We start from the raw sequence: 19,286 nt of genomic DNA, 5'->3' as shown, positions 1-19,286 counted from the left end.
CCTTTAGAGCCACTGCCTTTTTCCCTTGATACCATGGGAGAATCCAAGCAACTCAGCCAAGACCTCAGTAAAAAAATTGTGCACCTCCCGAAGTCTGGTTCCTCCTTAGGGGCAATTTCCAACTGAAGGCACCACGAGCATCTATACAAACAATCTTGGGACCACACAGGCAATGCATTGTTCAGGAAGGAGGCACAAATTAACTCCCGAGACTGAACGAACTTTGGTACAAAAGGTTCAACGGGTTCAGACAACAAAGAAACTGGTGAAGGTGTTGGAGGCATCAGGTACCAAAGTATCTACATCCACCATTAAGAGAATCCTACGTCGCCATGGCCTAAAAGGCTGTTGCGCAAGGATGATTCCCCTACTCCAAGACTGGCGTAAAAAAGTCAGAATGAAGTTTGCAGGTGATCATCAGGACAAAGACCTAGCCTTTTGGAAGAGTGTTCTCTGGTCAGATGAAACTGAAATTGAGCTGTTTGGCCATAATGATCAGCGCTATGTATGGAGGAAAAAGGGTGAGCCTTTTAATCCAAAGAACACCATCCCAACTGTGAAGCATGGGGGTGGCAGCATCATGTTGTGAGGGTGTTTTACTAGTAAAGGGACTGGTGCACTTCAGAAAATAAATGGCATCATGAGGAATGAGATTTATCTAGAAATACTGAAGCAACACCTCAAGATATCAGCTAGAAAGTTAAAACTTGGTCGCAGCCAGGTCTTCTAGCAGGACAGTGATCCCAAGTATACCTGCAAAGTTGTAACAAAATGGCTTAAAAACAACAAAGTGAAAGTATTGGAGTGGCCATCACAAAGCCCTGACCAGAATCCCATAAAACATGTGAACTGAACTGAAAAAGCATGTCCAAGCAAGCAGGCCCAGAAACCTGACACCAGTTCTGTCTGGAGGAATGGGCAAAAATTCTGGCAAAGTATTGTGAGAAACTTGTAGAAGGCTATCCCAAGCGTTTGATTCAAGTTAAGCAATTAAAAGGCAATTCCACCAAATACTAACAAAGTGTATGTAAACTGTTGACCCATAATATAAATAAATCTGTCTCTTAGCTGTTATTTTGAAATTAACTCTGATGGAAATAAAGTAGATACCCTAATTGACTTAACACAGGAAATGTATGGTAACATGAGATGTGTGGAGTTGTGAAAAATTGAATTTTAATGTCTTTAGGCTAGGTGTATGTAAACTTTTGGCCTCAACTGTATACTAGACATAAAACACTACTTGGTTCTGCGACAATTAACTTTATTGTTCTTTTACTATTATGATCCCCCTCCCCCAATTTTTATTTTTATTTTTTAAATGGTACTGTGCATACGTAACATTTGATAATACGAAGGATTTAAGTGTAGACTGTAGTACATTTTATGCGCCTGACTCAAATTCAATTTCTTTTTCATACTTGCACTAATTATAAGTCTTATACACCCTCTTAATATTATCTGAATATAAAATATTGATTGGGTGTACCCTCAGAATATCCTCATTGGTAAAATAAGCTCTATGAAATACTTCAGCTCTGTCAATCATGCACTCTATTTAAGCTGTGCTTTGTATATTAGGGTATATGTGTTTTTTTTACTGACTATAGGAATGGAAGGAGAATCATTGTCCCTGAGCCAATTGTATTTTCATGTAGCTAATGTAAAATCCAGTCTTTTGGGATAAATTGCCCTTTTTTAAAATTGTCCTAGTCTTTACAAGTGGAAGGGTTATGGTAAATGGACTGCATTTATATAGCGCTTTTATCCAAAGCGCTTTACAATTGATGCCTCTCATTCGCCAGAGCAGTTAGGGGCTAGGGGTTAGGTGTCTTGCTCAAGGACACTTCGACACGCCCAGGGCGGGGTTTGAACCGGCAACCCTCCGACTGCCAGACAATCGGTCTTACCTCCTGAGCTATGATTGGCCCAACGATTGTTGACTTTGGTCTATTTATGTGCTGAGCCACGCCCTTTTGAAGTTCATTGGTCAATATCTTCAAAACGCAGTAAGATATCAACAAGCTTTGAATAACTTTTGATAAGCTTGGTCCAGTAATCTGGTGACATGGACTTTAGTGGTTCTTGAGGCAAATTTGTAGAGTGAGGATAGATGGATGTCTGTAGCAAATTTTGTGTAAATTGAACTCACGGCATCGGAGTTATGACTTTTCAAAGTTCAAAATTTTGACCTTTAATTATAGCGCCCCCATCAGGCCGATTGGGGTCATATTTCTTGGGCAGCACTTGCACACAACTCCCAATCAATGGGCAGAATTTCATGTCTCTACCATTTACCATCTCACGGGTATTTGCGCAAACATTTCTGAAGAAGATTAATAATAAACCAGCACAAAAGCAGAAAAAATAGGGTTTCAGCCCTTCAGGCTTGAACTCCTAAAAATCTGAAGATGGACTATTATTTTTTGCATTGGCCTTTGCATTACAGAAATTTATTCCTGATTCTGACAGGATACCAAGCATATGGGTGTGGGATCGTGAGTTCTATTAAAGTCTTTAAGCTATTAAAAGGCTAGAAAGCTATTTCCAATTATTGGATTAGTTAGCTTGCTAGCTAGTGAGCGATGGGAAAATAAGACTACAGTTCAGCTTGCAGAGTGGAGTCAGAGGAAGACCATTCATATCTAGCTTTAACATGTTGTCCACAAGCGACTAACCAACCAGAAGGGGTCGCTAGAGAGAGGGCGATGAAACTCAGAATCCTAACCAACAGAATCCTCCCGTATACTCAGTGACACAATTTCCAATTGTGTCAACCTGTCAAGCTACTGGCCGCAGTCGGCACTGGCACAGTCCAAATTCAATTCGTAACCGTGAGGCTCATCCGTCCACTACAGTGTGGTGCCTTAACCGACTGATTCACACAGCAGCCCAATCCTGCCATTTTTATATGGGTCTTTAGATGTGCCTGTGAGTTTCTTGCCACCCTGGCAGAGTAGAAACCACCAAAAGACTGGACGGAGACCATGCCAAGACTGGTAATTGCCCAGAATGGAAAACACTACGTGGCCGCAGCTGGGGTTATATAGAAGACACTGACTTTAGTGGAATATTATTTTTTAAAAATTGAAATCCATCAAAATTTGGCAGTTGGTGTAGAAGAAATATTGTTCCAAGTACAGAAATGGTTTAGTTCTTGAGGTTAGTTGACATACACTTTATGAGGAGCTGCGTGGATATTTTGAGGGTTTCGTGCAGGGTTGGTGTCAGGAGTGGGGGGGGGGGGTCACTAGGGGCCACCCAAAATTGACTTCTATGCCCTTCTATAATGTAATGTCCTTTCCGAGTAGTTGATGGAAGAAAGTTTGCGGTAGTTATGAATTTGCATGTCTGTGACTCCCTGTCTAACATTGGTTCCAAAGCCAAGATGGCGACCACAAAGCTTTACTATGTCCTTTTGCCTGTGTATGGAGTGTTCTGCAATTGGCTAATTTCAAGATGAGATGTTGTTGGCAGATGTAACTAATTGTCCAATGAGGATAGTTATTGATAGTGATACTGGAACATTTCTGATGATGTGATTGGCAGGAAAAAGGAGGTGGCAAAAAACACAAAATAACCCAAGTTTGGAGGTTTACTGTGTGGATATGTGAAGTTCTTTGTGAATTCTGTGTGTTTACATGAGGTCGGAAAGTACAGAAATTAATGCTGTTAAGGTCTGTAAGTCTGTGGTCATTCTGGTTATTTCTGTAGGAAACTCTGAAAATGCAATACTCTCATGCTGTGTAGGTATTGGGCATGCCTTTAGGTTACTTGGCAGATGGCATACCTGCCATCCTAATACATTCAGGATAACTATTTACACATGCCACAAGACCCCTCATTGTAATTTACTGAATAGAAATTTGTGGAATTACATGCAGCTATACATGTATTTTTGCATCTCCTACCTGGATCACTCTGACAAATTATTTAATTTTGGAGAAACTGATTTTGAGGAACACGATCTCAGCAGGTGGCTCAGTTACTGAGTTTATTTTCATTTAAAGACGTTTGAAGGATAATATAATTTTTCAAGCTGGCATTTGAAGGATACATTGCCTAGCTTTCATGTTGAAGTGAACACACTTATTATTTAACAGTGTGTTGAGCAGTATTATTGAACTCATAGTTGTTTAGAATATAGATACCTGAAGAAGCAGTAAGCTTGGACAAAGTTCAGCTTTCTGTCACTAGCTTCTATGTTCTGTATGGCTACAGTTTACCTTGCGAAGACACTGGATCCCCCCATCATTGCCACATACACAAGTACCAGGCTGCATCACCTTGTGTCAGTCTTCCCTGAGAAAATGTTGGTTTACAACCGCACCTTCATTGCATTTACTTGAGTATTCCATAAATTCACTTTTGTGGCAAATCTCAAGGCTCTCTCGTGAGTCTGTGGGACCAGTTGTGTGTTCATCCATTCACAGTGGAGACAATATGGATATACAAGCACTGAATCCTAATGAGAACGACCCTGACTCATGGCAGGGTATGTTTCCATTCACTTGGAATTGAACATCCACTAACAGCAAGCAAACAAACAAGGCACACAGTGGAGAGCTTGTCCATCTTAGACTGTCCACTGTATGATTAAGACTTGACTTCCAGTGGAGTCAGAGACCATTGAAGCACATGGAGTGCAAACGGGAGTTTATCCACAGCTGACTTGCTACAGTCAAACTGGGCACCACGGCAGCGTTGTGTTGTGTAACCGAAAGCCCAGTAGCGTTTCACTTCCACTTCAAAGGCACCGAAAACAGAGAGCATTTTTATGCTTCAGCCAAGTCCCCAGAACAGGGAACCAGTCTCAGATGCAACTCTCTTGATCCGTTGGGGCAACTGCATTAGCGAAGTAACATTAGCACTTCAGCGTTTTACCTGGGAGCCTCCAACAATACCTGAATTATAAACTGACCTGTTTGAAGTGAACCTGGAAGTAGCCATTGCAGTTATGTCATATCAAAGCTCCTTATTATAAAACATAGATTCTGGTGAGACGTGTGGTATTGTCTGTAGGAACTGTGATCCCTTCTCTATCTGTTACCCTCTGTGTTTCCTGTCTACTTGAATAAGGCACTTTTTTTAAATTAAAAGATGTAAATTATTTTTGGTATTATCACTGGTGCTGAATGTGACTATTACACAGAAACAAGTTGCCCTTGCCATTAATAAAAACTGGAAATGCACCACCAACTGTGCATCATGGTCCATGGAAAATTATAATTTTTGAAGGGGGGCAAGTCATGCAATCATTATCTACTCAGGTACAGTGAAATACACATTTTTAACAGTATATGTATTTTCTCTGTTGCATATTTCATGTTTATTGAAAGTGCTGAGTGTTTGGTCAAAGACCTTTGTCAGATGCACAAAACATATAGGACCTATATCTTATACTCCATATTAGGGGAGGGCCACTCAGTGAGAACACCTGTGGTAATCAGCTTCATATTAAGTCATTTTTTTTTCTTTTCTCCTTTCCTTTTATAGTGGGTTGCATTTCTACAACAGACAAATATCCGGCAAATAGACCGCAATAAACATCGAAAATGAAAAAAGTAGACAACAACTGGGCAACCTGAAAAGGATATCAGGCATTGCCATCATGAATAGCAGGGCCGTCCATTATCTAAATGGAAAGAAAAGGCAGTAAAGGAAATATTGATTACAGCATAGTTTTAATAAAATATATATTTTTTGCCAGACCTCGGGTGTGTGACCTGAGAGGTTTTAGTGGAGCCATTCTATTGAGCGCAGTTTCCACAGGGGCAGTTACCATCCCCGAGGGGAGCAAGCAGCATCTGTCTGGGGTTGGAGGAGATGTTCGCGTGCACCAGTTTATTTTTTAGGTTAAAAAACCTAATGAAAAGTGGGGCTTTGATTTTTATGACCAAGGGTACCATAAAACGAGTAGATGCCAGTGTTGTAGTAGTGTTTTCATAGTTTATGACTGATGGCTAAAGCTGGAAATTAAGCAAAGAATTAGTGAACACAAGCGCAGCATTGGATGCGAAGCTGAGAACTATCCCGTTGCGTGGCATTTCACTGAATGCTCTCATAGTGTCTCTCCTCTCCATTTTCTGCATATAGACACAATTTATTTACCTAGAGGGGCTAATATTGACAAAAAGCTCTGTCAGAGAGAATTGTTTTGAATCTGATTTGGAGTGTTTTTGTGCTCTGGGGAAGGTTTTTGACCAAAAGCACTTTAAATTAATGTGATTTTTGCCATGGAGAAAATGTACAGAAGTTCTCTTTTGTTTTGAAGTTCCCTCGCTCCCAAAAGTGTTTGTATCCCAAAGGTTTTGCGTTTTCATAATGTCACAGACGCAACGGTTGTCCTTGGTCATTTTGGCAGTAATTCTGGTGAACAAAACATAGCAAAATGAATGTCCTTTTCCCCTTTCCACTGGCATTATATTTAGAGATATTAGAAAATGGAGTGCGGCCATTTCCATTGTATTGCACATGCGCTTGTGTTTGTACCAGCTGGTAAAGTAATTGGCCCAGGTCTAATTAGATGTATTTAAAGCAGACTGACAGTACTGGCATTAAGTGGACAGATGCAGCTCTGTTTAGTTAACTGCCAGACAGACTTGCCTTTCTGAAGGCATTCCTTAAGGCCTCATCAGTGTGCAACTGTTCACTATGCCCAGAAACTGCATTACGTGACTATAAGCTGTGGTGAAAACTGTGTCTGCATGCATAGGTTTAATGTACCGGTCACTGTGTGTTATGTCAGTGCCTCCTTGCAAGTCAGTGGGCTTCTCTTAAAGGTATTTATATAAGACTGTCCTCACTGGAGTATTGCATCATCCATCAACATCCATATTTTGGGAGAATTTTGCTGGTGACCATTGTATTTAGTTTTGTGGTTTACCCCGGCCTGCTCTTGTGTGTCGCCCCCTGTACCTGAGGCGCACGGGAGGTGTCTGTCTGAGGCGTCCAGCAGGAACTCAGTCGGCCCATGTGGCCCACACTCGCCCACGAGTAAAGGCGGGACGCCATGCGCACCACACAGGCCTCTGCGTGCAGCGCACAGTCACCAGGCCCCTCTTCACCCCGCCCATTGTTTACACGCTAACGAGCAGTAAATGGCAGACATCTTCATCACAACACCACCAGCTGTCATCTGTTTGTCAGTTTGAATTACTTATTCATGAAACGGAGCCTCTTGGTTTAAATCATTGCCTCAAGTCAAAAATGCCAGACTGGTGACTCGATGGTAGAAATATTAAAATGATCACCAACGGTTAGTGTAATTGTCAGTGGCATGTAGAAAGCAGGTGCCACTATAACTCAAATGTTTTTTTGTTAAATTTTTCTGTATTTAACTACCAACAAGCTTCAGGCTTATAGGTTAAGTGGAAATACAGTTGGAGTGGTTGAAGACCCACCATCTGTCATCTTGGTTATTCAGTGTGCAGATGGATAACCTGTGTGAATTGTCTCTTTGCAAGCATTGTTTGCTTTGCACCTTTTTCCCTTCTTTACTTTAAGCCGGAGTGTACTCTTTGTCAGTAAACTGCAAGTCTCCTGAAGCTGTTAATGTGGGCTGTAATGGGCCACTCAGACATGTCTGTTGCTCAGAGATCTCTGTCGAATGTATTAAAATAAGGGCGTTTAATTATTCAAACAGTGAAGCTGAAAAGCAGGCGGTAACGCAGCCCTCCCTCTGGAAACAGTCGAGCTCGTTTCGGCAAACAAGATAAGCACCAGCGTACACAGGAAGGAGACACGAGCGCTCCAGTTCCCATGGGAACCACGTGCTCTAGAGCAGATTTAATTACGCCCCGTCCAGACGACGCAAACACAGTGCCCCCGCCCCCACATGCGCTCTCATTTAAAGTCAGAACAGGAAGATGAAGTAAACTTAAGCACTAATACATTACCAGTGGCTTATCTGAGCTGAACCACAGCAGGACACTACAGCCTGGGCAGGTCCAGCTCTGCTGTGTTCTCGGATTACCCAGTGCAATGTGAAATTATCTTTTGCCAGGACCAGGTTAAATCGAGGTCTGAAAACAAGCCCCTCGTCCACCCAGACATATTGAATCTACCTCTGTTTGTTGAAATTTGTGCCTAACAATATACCACCTGTCATGGATTGGTTTGGAGGTGAATGAAAGGATTTGATTTTGTTCTGTATTTATACCCTCATTTGTGTCCCGCGACCTTGTAGTGCTCTGGGACCCACAGATGTCGAGTGTCTGGGCAGGAAGGCTGCTTGTTATATACAGTGGCATTTATTCTAGGGCTGTTAATAGGTTGAAACTTCAGGCAGTTGCCCAGCGATTGTGATTAAAAGTAGCCATAGCTGGCTCTGATGTCACTTGCATTAATATTTTGATGTTAACCCAAATATACAAGCATTTTGACTATGAGTCATGTAAATACCCTATTACAGTAGCCAAAACTCAAATAACCCAGTATCCTGGTTATGGGTGTAAGACATGGTTTATTACTCGCCCTTTTCTGAGTATACCTTCTTACTTCTATTTTTCACCGAGTCTTGGGTAACAATTCACTCTCTAGCTTAGTGTCAGGGTAAACCCCAAAAACCTGGCATTTCTGGAGCAACTACAAGATGTACTTTTGTCTTTTGGTTATGAAAGTATACAGGTACATGTGATTTTGAGTTTTTGAGAAGATACTGTTGTTGCATTAAGCCATTATATTTAAAGTGCTACTTTGTTTTAATAAGCCACTTAGATTACGCTGGTTTGTTTGCATTAAGATATTTTGTTGACATTAAAGTATTTCGCAAAAGTGAAAAACAGCCCAAGTCATGGTTTATTTGGGATACTATAAAGACCATGTATGCCAGAATATCAGTGGCTGTCGTATTTTATGGTAAATCTGCGTTTAGTAGCACTTCTGCTGTAAAGCCTGCCTCTTCCCCTAGGCCTCGAGCTTTTGTTGGCCCTGAGACACCCCCCCCCCCCAGCACACAAATGAAAAAAATGTGCAATTGCAGCTATGAATATCTTTGTGTTCTTCTGTGCATAAGTGGAACCCATGGTGCCACTGTTTGTGCAAAACATGTTGCCTTCCGCTTTCAGTACTGGTGTCATTCATGCATATCATCCCTGTATTGGAAACAATGCTAAACATGCGTAACCATGTGACTATTCACGTAGGATGTGGGTTGGAAAGTCTTGCCATTATTAGCCTGCTGGTTAAAGCACTGTAAGTAGATGGCTAGAGCAAGTGAACTGTAGAAAGGCCTAGGCTGTATGGAAGGCCTAGCAGTTAGCTAAAGCAAGTGAACTGTAGAAAGGCCTAGGCTGTATGGAAGGCCTAGCAGTTAGCTAAAGCAAGTGAACTGTAGAAAGGCTAGGCTTATGAGCTAGCAGTTAGCTGCAAGTAATGAGAAAGGCCTAGCTGTAGGAAGCGCAGTTAGCTAAAGCAAGTGAACGGGCACGGGCAACTGATTTTGTACTGATGCACTTAGGGTGTCTGCCACTCCTGGAGGTTCTGCTGGGCCTTGGTGAGAAGTGTACTTGTTCATCCAGAACTTTCCATTGTGGTGTAGGGTTAAGGCAGGAAAGGCAGGAACATCTTGACATTTCCTTATGTCAGCTGGATATAATCCATTAGTATATAGACTGGGCTAGTAACACATTTTTCCGCCATGTTCCCTAATGAAGACAGACCGAAATTAAATATGACAAAATCAGTGCTAGATTTTTGTTGGTACTTGTTCTGTGTTGGGAAATTAATAATTTAATGCAGTAGAACACAGTCTGTTATATAATATGAAGAGCACACTGTAAAGCAGAACTGACTGTATGATAGGTAGGGTTATTATAGGAGTGTCAGTCTTCTGTTTGCCAAGGTGAAATTGTTGTTTACTGGGTGAAAGTGATAAATCTTTACATCTCCAATGCACTTTTTTTGTGACACAGAACACCAAACCTTGCATTGATTTCTCCTTATTATATTTCTGACTTCAATAGTGAACACAGTAGGAAGTCTGTATCTACTCCAGTCTAAATGTCAGTGGTTTATATCCAGCTGATATCACAAGCCACTGGAACTCAAAGCTATTCCTGTGTTACAGTGAGAAGCCCTCTGACAGACCTTTGGTTGGTAAGAGTGCTTTGAAATTTTCAGTTGTGTTCCCCTTTAAAGGTAATTCAGCATCTGTCCGCTTGTTAGATTTTTTGTGTTGTTGTTTTGTCCTGGTATGGTGTCTTTTTGACAGTTCGCCAATTCGTATAACCTTCATTCACGTCTGTATTGTCTAATTTCCCAGACTCCTTTGCGTTTGTTTGGTCCCTCAGCAGCTCATGCTTAAATCACACGCACACATTCTCTGGACAGAGCAGCGCGGCTGCAGATGAGCGCTGAAGCTTGTGGTTATGAAACTTCAGCGTCTCATGGAAAGCTGGCGCACCTGCGCTGTGTTGTCATCGTGTTGCGGGGGAAGAGGGTGAAGAAGTGCAGCACAGTTATGTAACCAAATCGATCTGCTGCAGCCAGGATTGCTTACAGTGGGCTGTAGAACAGTAGCGGACGCCGCTATTAACTCAAGGACTGAGCGTACAGTACTGGCTCCGCTCTAGTGTTTTTGACCTCCCCTCGTCTGACGCACGAGCCAGGCTCTCTCTCCGCCTGCATAGTTGAGGACATTTACTTACGTAAACTTGTAAAGCTCCCGGCAACCTCCCAGTAATAAATGTAATCGTCCATCTCGGTTTGCTGCAGCTTCCTGCCGGGAGCCCCACGCATCCTGCGTATTACACGGCATCATTTTCCCCCTCCGCACACCCCTGTAATCACTTTGGCCTCAGTGAAGAGCCAGAACGTTCCGCATTTGGCCTCGCTCCAGCCACTGCAGTGCACTGCAGTAGAAAATGCCGAGTTTACCTGCTCCTGCTTGGTTCTGGATCATTGCTGTCTAGCTGAGCAAATGTGAATTCACTGCCAGTGGACTGATTACTCCCTTCTTTTCCTGTTTTTGTGGGCAAGGCTTTCTTTTAAGGGTCTTAAAGGTGTGGTCTTCTGGAAGCAGCAGATTTGAGGGAGATGTCACAGATGGGCATTTGGATAGTAGCCGAGGGATAGCTTGAGTGCCTGCTTGCGTTTGGAGTGTTGTTAGTGCAGGGTGTGGAAACAACACTGTACCTAGAGGAGGCTGATGATCAGCTTACTCTGTTATTTATGTCACTGTCTTAAAGTGTAAAGATTTTCATTAAAATAAGTGTCTTTTAAGTCACTATCTGTTGCTGCATTGGGTAATACAATGGTGATTGAGCCTATTTTTATATCAATTTATACTATTATTATCATAATTCATGATTGAAAAACTTGGTGTCTGTGGCGACATTCCCGGGAAAAAATCACAAGCGGCGCACAGTTACTGACGCGTTTTTCATCACCCACCAGTGGTTGGTCCGCCAGAGAGGGTAGGCGGAACGAACGCAACAGGCTTCAACTCACTTGTGTGTGAGCGCGGCGGTGCTGCATGCGTTACAATAACAGAGAAAGGGGGGTTGGGGAGTTATGGAACCCTAAAAAGTTTTTGTGTAACATGAGAGATCATATTATTTGTTGATGTAGATTTCGTATTACATTTAATGACAATGTAACTTTACTAAATTACATAGCTATTTGCACAGCTACCGGACCATGTCAAGAAAGACAACATTAGTTTAGACAACGTTGCGCACAGTATCCATCTCTCATATCAGGTAACGTTGCGTTAGCTAGCTAGCTAGCTAATGTAATTAACACAATCTAATGTCGGCTAACAATTAGAAAAAAACGCTAGCTAACGCTACCGACCGGTACCGACCTTGCAAACCGTCTCTCGAATGCAATGCTACCTTGTTACAGTGTAGCTAACTTAAGGCCAGTTCAGATCTATGATTCGCAACGAGACTGGGTGCAACTTGCAAAATTCCAAGACGTCTGATTGTAAACGTTCTAAAACTGCACTTGGCGATTTGACAAGGACGGTCTTTTAAAACCTCAGGGCAGACAACGGCTCTGCTACTAGCCAGTTCACACCGCTGCAATTTTCTCTGCAACATTCTAAAACTGTTTCGCCTTGTTGCGAATCATTGATCTGAACTGGCCTTAACGTTACCGTTATTTACATTGCCATCGAGTTCATCAATATATTATAATGATCGGAATAAAGCCGGGCTATGTGGAGCAGAGCCGGGTCTGATTTCTGAAGACGTCATGCAGGAGAAAACGAAATAAAAGAATACGGCAGTATGGATTAGCATTGTTATTATTTTATTACGCTTCCTCATATGTTCCTTCAGCCTTTATGCCCTTTTTGATGAAATCTCCTTTGTTTTTGTTTTATTCTTCTTGTTCTGATTGCTAATTTAACACCCAGCTCAGCTTTATTCTCAAACAGTTTAGCTAGCAAAACCAGAAACACCAGGGGTAACATTTTGCAAGGCAGTTGTTTCAAAAATACTACACAACAATCATGCACGAAAAAGACTGCTTATTGTGCACGAGATACATAATTGCACAAGCCACAGCGAATCCCGCAAATTCTTCTCTGCAGTGTAAAGATGTTCATACCGGTGGATAAAGAACGTTTGCAGAAATTGATAATCACTAATTCTACCCCAGGTTTGCTACGACATTTTAACCCGGCTCGGCAGTGTAAAGACATCTTGAGTTAGCCTAATGTTAGACAACGAATGAGTATGTACATAACGTTACTTTTATAACAATCGTTTTTTATTCAGTAAATAGTAAGTGTTATAGTTGGCGTGCCATCTGGCTGACGTCACACAGGCGACACTGGTTGGATCCGGTTGGATCTATGGGAAGTGAGGTCCAAAAACACACCTGCAATTACCGCTTCTCGCCATTGGCACCGCCATAGAGAACGAAACTGAAATCTTCGAGATTGTCACTTTAAATTAATTAAAACATGCCATATATTGTGCACGCCTTGTTGCCATTGTTTAATTTGCCCTGTAATAATCACTTTTTTCCAAATGTCTTCCAAATACTGTTGGTTAGCTTTTAGAAGGAAAAATAAACAACGAGCAGAGATGGACTACACAGGAGGGTAGACATTTGGGATTCTAGTGTTAGAGAAATGTCAGAAAAGGCTTTTGGTCAGAGATTATATATGGTGTTGTCAGTTCTTTCAGTTCCTGTCATCATAGCAAAGATGGAAACCGGAATCATTAGCTATAACTAGCTACACGAAACACCAGAGAATAGGCTTACACTGTAGCGTAGGCTACTCACCATTGTGCCTTGGCAGCGTCCAAACCACTTCTGCTGTGGAAATGCCTTTTGTTGAGGAAGGATTCTAGAAGCTAACATTATTACTCATTAAACACAGATCTGCTAATGCTGCAGCGTAAATATAATTAAGTAAGATTACGCATTCACTTCCATTAATTATCATAAATTTGTTTTTAAGGAGATATAGTACTTGAGCAGTCGTCTTTCGAGTATTCAAGTACTCAGGTACTTTGCCCATGCATAGTAAATATCTGTATGCTGGGCTGAGGACTGGTATGTGCTACTGAACACTGGTCTTTGAAGTTGTGGCACACCCGACTGTCTGGTATCGAATCCCAGACCATTGACCGCAGCCAAGCAGGGCAGCGAAAGATTGGATGCTGCCGAGACAGGCATTTTAACTAAATAAAGAAATGAAAATATCAGTATTTCATTTTAGTAGCCGTTTGAATGGAAAATATTTCACTTAGACTGGGGTTTTGCTGGGGGCCATTACTTATTCATTTGTCTGCTGAAATTCACACACATGAGGCATAAATAATTCAGAAGGTTTTGAATTGGAAAATTATCTAATGAACTGCTGGACTAATAAATGCGATGGAACAGGCATTTTCCTGCTGAAATGATTCCTCATGACCCTGAGATCTTTATTTGAAACCTGTAGTTTTCACTAAGGTCGAAGTTCTATCATTTAATATACTGTTAATCCAATTTATTTGTGGTTATTCATTGAACAACATTAATTCTTAATTTTGATAATTTTATTTTTTCTTATTTTTGTGTTTACCTTATTGTAATGAAAAGGCCATATTGAAAGAAGAGAAGGGAAATCACACAGTAGACTTGGTACCATCAGGGCAGGTTGGATGTATGTGAAACCCACAGGCGTTCATGCTTCCTGCCAGCCTCACACACATGTAAACATGCCGGCCCTAATGCATCATGCACAGCGTGTGTTCTCATGTGACCTTGGCGTGTGCAAGGCAGCATGTGCTTGTGAATGCAGCCCCATGCATCACTGTCAAGGCGGGGGGCAGAGCCAGGTAATTTATTTGTCTTGAAACACTATAATTTGTTTTGCTTCGGCTTTTTGCAGCGTAAGCGGAAAGACTGTGGCTTTCGGTGGCTGGGGGTCGGCCTGCTCTGTGCGCTGGGGGCACTGCAGTGCTTATCTCCCCAGATTAAGCCAGGGCTGGTCGCCTATGGAAGTCTCTTATTTCAGTCCTTCCGCTGCCCCAGAGATGATGCTGGGAGCAGAGGCTGCTTCGCCTGTGGGAGGTAGGCGGAACAAAGTGCCCACACAATCTCAGCGTTTCACACTGAAACTGCCGTTATGTAATCTGTGATGCAGTTTCTGCACTTGTGATAGTCATCACGCGCTCTCTGCTCTTTCTGGAGTTCTGTCCTGCAGTCCCAGGTCTCTCTTTATGTAATGCGCTCAGTATAAACAAGAGAACAAATGCAGCCGCACGTTCAGCACTTAGGATGTACGTGGCTTCACGATCATACCATAAATGTGACTACCCCGGACACGGTGTTAGTGCTTGGTGCCCCAGCACAAAGTCAGGGCTGTGTTAGCGTGGGGATCTGGGAGTGACTAATGGCTCCCATTAGCGTGAGGCAGAATGTGCAGCTTGCGGCTGCTTGGACGCGCACCCGGAGCGCGCTGTGCGGATCTCATTTGTTGTGCTTGGATTGGTTGTATGATTGTCGTGGCGAGCTGTGGTAACCTCTCGCGGCCTCCCGTAAATTTGCCCGGCTTTCACTTGGACAGCCATTCTCTCTCTGCCGGTCCGGGTGACACAACAAAGGTCTCTGCGCGAGGAGGGGCGTTATTCCTCAAGGTTACCGTCCGTCCTCCTTCCCGCCTTCTTATTCCCCCGCCCTTCCTTGTGACCGGCTTACATAATCACCAACCTGCGGTGTTACAGCATCACCGTGCTGTACGAACAGAGAGCCCTCTATCGCACTTTGACTCCCAGCAGGCCGTTCTCCCCTAAGGCATGCCTGGACCCGGCCCTGTTTTCCTGAGTCCGGTTCTTTACACGGATCTCACGAGGGCAGAGGCGATAATGATACACAAGGCCCGACGACTCGAACGCGAGATCGAAACCATCAACGCCAGGGCGCCAATCTGAGTAATCCTACCGCTCCCCAACTCCGGAGCTTTGTATCTACGTGTAATTACGCATCCCTTTCGGGTTATATAACATTATGTAATACAGGCCTCCTACGTTCCTTTAGAGAGAGGAGTGTTGCATCTCAGCTCCAAACACACTCCTATCTCTCTTTGGTGTTTGCCCATTTTAGAGTGCTGCTATGGCTAATTTAACTTAGCCACTGGCCTCCGTGCTTTTCGAGTGCTGCCCATGTGCAATAAATCTCCACTGTGCAGGAGTTAATTGTGGACGCACCGTCACGCTACATTTTAAATGAGGCCAAAGCGATCTTTTCTGCTCTTAGTCAAGCCTGACGTTGGTTCACATCCAGAAGGAATGCTTTTCAGGCTGATTGTGTTTTATTATCTCTGTGAGTGGGAAGCACGGCTCATCGGTGCTGTCGAATTTCGGCGTATGCGCGTCCCTGCCCTTCCCTGCTGAGGACGTTATTGCTCTGCCTTTCCCTCGGCTCAGGAAGGGTTAAATCCGTTGTTATTGAAGGTCACTGTGGACATTGCTGCTGCAGCTCCTTTTCACTCTTGCCACAGGAGCTGGCCTGATTAATGAGAAATCAGGATAGCTTTTCTACTAACAGGACTTCAGCATCAATTTTCATGAATCCACCATTAATGAAAAACATGTTCTAATGATCACCTTGACACTTTAACCTTTTCTGATTGTCTTTGGTTGGGGTACATTCCTATTTAAACTGTATTCATCATAAAATTCATTAAACTGTATTCATCATAAAAACTTTAACAAGAAGTGGAGAACTGATCAGAAAGTGGCATTCCAATGACCTTTAAACAGTGGAACTGGTTTTATAGATGTCCCTGAAATAAGAGGATTTGGTTTAAGGATGTAATGGTATTGAACTCAAGGCAGCTGAAAGGAATTGCTTGGGGAAAGTATTGATTTCAATTCATGTTTGTAGAATGAATTCAAAATGATACTTTTAAACATGCTGAATTAATAGAATTGAGAAGGAATGGAATTTAGAGAATTGATTGAAAATCTAATTCATACTGCATTAGTGGAATTGACCACAAACGTGCTGGATGTCCACTCACCTCATTGCTGTGAACACTGAATGTAGACACCACCTTCCACACGCATTCATAAAAATGCAATTGCATTAAGTTTAGGGAAGGCATGATGCACGCACATAGGTGTTTTGTAATGTTAAAATAGAATGTGTAAGCTAAGCGGAACAGAAATGGTGGTTGCAGTTCCATGACTGCTCGAAAATCAGCCCATTTTTGGTTGATAGACTGTGGGTGTGGCATTAACATGTAGGTGAGACCCTTTTAAAAATGTTTTTTTTCCCTCTGAGTATAGAATACAGAACATGGGCGGCAAATGTGATACATGGCTTTGGAACAAGTAAAAGCACAAGAATGAGACCTTACAAAGGATATGACATGTCCATATATGCTGCCCTGTGTCCTTTCTTCATGCGGAAACATTAGCCAGGCCGAGAGAAGCTCTAGTTGTTTAGGGTATACTCAGTTTTCTGTTTGCACATATCAGATCTGGCTTCGTAATGTAAGTCCCATCCAGAATTTCACCAACATCTAGTGGACTTCATAGACTATGACTGTGAGAGAAACAAGGAAACGGCTGTGTGCTCAAGTCTGAAAGGTGGGAACATTGTGTTAACACACTGAATTGCTGAATTGGCAATGGACAAGTACCCACACGTGTATAAATGTTAAGATCAGTGTTAATAACATGTAGCTGAAAGCACCAATGGCAATCTATACATTGAGTATTCATATTTTATGTGATCAGAGTTGTTTCTATCTATGCCAAGTTATTTTCCTAAATCCTAGGAGCACTATGTTGTCAAGTAGAATATTGTATATGAATATTGTATATTGTTTTCTGGGTGTTTGAAATATTTCCAGATGGCAAAAAATACATATTTTATGTGTTCCTGCAAATTTGTTCTTTAATCTGACTGTGACTAACCGCACAATGTTAATGATCTTTATTATTTAAAATTATTTAAATCCACATCACCACCTTCATTAATATTTAAATCGAGGTTCAGGCTCATTGAAAGTCCCATGGCACTTCTCACAAACCACAGGGGTGTTCCCTGGTGCCATGGCCAAATCCCCAATCTGGCTCTGCCAATCTGGCCACAAATCATCCCCCAGATAGAATAGTAGTGCTTCTCCACTTTGGATGAGTGGCTTTTAAGGCACAAAATGGCTGTTGCATTTCACAGATTGGCGGCAGTTGAGGTTGGCGACCCTTTTTCACAGTGAAGTACTCTTGAGGACCTTTCTAATAGATTGAAGGCTCTGTATAAATCCAGTTGTCATTATTGTCACCATTATGCATGCGCCTGGTAGCGCCTGGTCCATTTATATGGCACATGTAGCTCCTTTGGTTTCCATGTTTTGCTTCTCATAAATAATTAATTTTAATTTTCCAGTGCTATCTGGAAGCACGCTTGTGGTAGACATTATGGCTTTGTGCAGACTGCAGAAGGTCTGCTTTTGTTGGTAGCTATTCAGAGATAACCCCATGCAGCTTCACTTACAGGAAGTCATGTGTGCTTCCTTGATGCTTAGACCATCGATTAGACCATTTTAATTCTGTGGGTAAAGAGAGAAGGGAAGAGACTTTTGTTGAATGTAGTGCTCTTAATGTGTTTGTGTAGCAGTGATCTCTGGCAGGAGAAGGGAGGAGAATGATTATCACACATTATTATATGTGCTTCCTGACAGCCAGAGCCTATCTATCACCCCTCATAGTTTTATTCATACATCTTTCATGATTAGTGCTGGAGCAATGGGGAAATGAAGGGAAATGTGCATTTTCAGTTTCCAAGTTATGAAGGAGTTGTATATTTGAATTGTTTTGGGGAAAATTGCAGCAAACGTTTTGCCGTAACAAATGACATCTGAACTTGTGCAGAAAGAAGCAGATGCATGAGGAGTAATTCTTATTCTCAGATGGACAAGACCATCAGAAAAGACTAATTAATTGAATCAACTGGTGTGTGTTTTTTTTCTTTTTTTCTTTTTAAAACCCAACCAGGGAAACGTTTGACAAATGAGCAGATCCATCAATGTCAGTTGGCAGAAGGGCCGAGAGAGTGGCTGTGAGTTTGGAGGGGGCGGAGTCCTCGTGACAGAGCTCCTCTGCTTTCGGGTGCCCGTCCTGAGGCACCGCGGGGTTCCCTGAGAGTGAGAGTGGAGCTCACTCCGGCCTCAGCTTCCAGGGTCCGTGTCCGGCTGTGAGCCGGAGGCTGGAGCCCCGCCTGGTTCAGCCTGGGGAGCGGGGCGACTGGGCGAGCTCCTCTCCGCTGGCCTTAATCAGCCTCTGAGGTGTGGGAGGGAAAGTGCTTCAGATGTGGAGCGTGGGCGTTAGTGAATCAGTCCCTCTGCAGCGTGACCGTCGCAGCGCGCACAGTGTTCAGCAGCCCTGCTCCCTTTGTTTTACTGCAGCAGGGAGAACCCTGCCAAATGTGATGGGCTGCTTATTTTCATTTTCATAGATTAATCCAAATACTGTCCCAGAAATCACCTTTTTGCATTTTTTTTTTCTGGTTGAACAATAATATTTGTAGCCTTCTGATGTTTTGAGTGTGCATCTGTGTGGAGCATTAGTGAAGGTAGTTTTTATAAAAACAGCTTGCATTTATTAGTTGTTTTTTTTTTTTGCATATAGCATTGCTCTAATTAGCATTCATTTACATATCCTTTTCATCTTTATTTATTTATTTTTACATTTAAATCAGAAGAATAAAGTTGAACCTGGGGAACAGTATATCTAACAGATTTTAATTGCATCCAGGGAGGACATATGGGCTTGTCTCTGGGTGTTTTAATGAGTGAAATCTGCTACCCTTTTTTATGAAAAATTTGTTCTTTT

General features: G+C 42.5%; 1 protein-coding gene across 4 annotated transcripts in view; it reads left to right on the top strand.

The window, feature by feature from the left end:
- Positions 1 to 19,286, top strand: part of chn1 (chimerin 1) — a 55,051-nt gene that overhangs the window by 23,641 nt on the left and 12,124 nt on the right. The gene's annotated exons all lie outside the window — the stretch shown is intronic.

The sequence above is a fragment of the Anguilla rostrata genome, chromosome 3, assembly GCF_018555375.3.
Source record: "Anguilla rostrata isolate EN2019 chromosome 3, ASM1855537v3, whole genome shotgun sequence".
Taxonomy (NCBI): Eukaryota; Metazoa; Chordata; class Actinopteri; order Anguilliformes; family Anguillidae; genus Anguilla; species Anguilla rostrata.
This window is presented reverse-complemented; position numbering and strand designations above follow the sequence as displayed.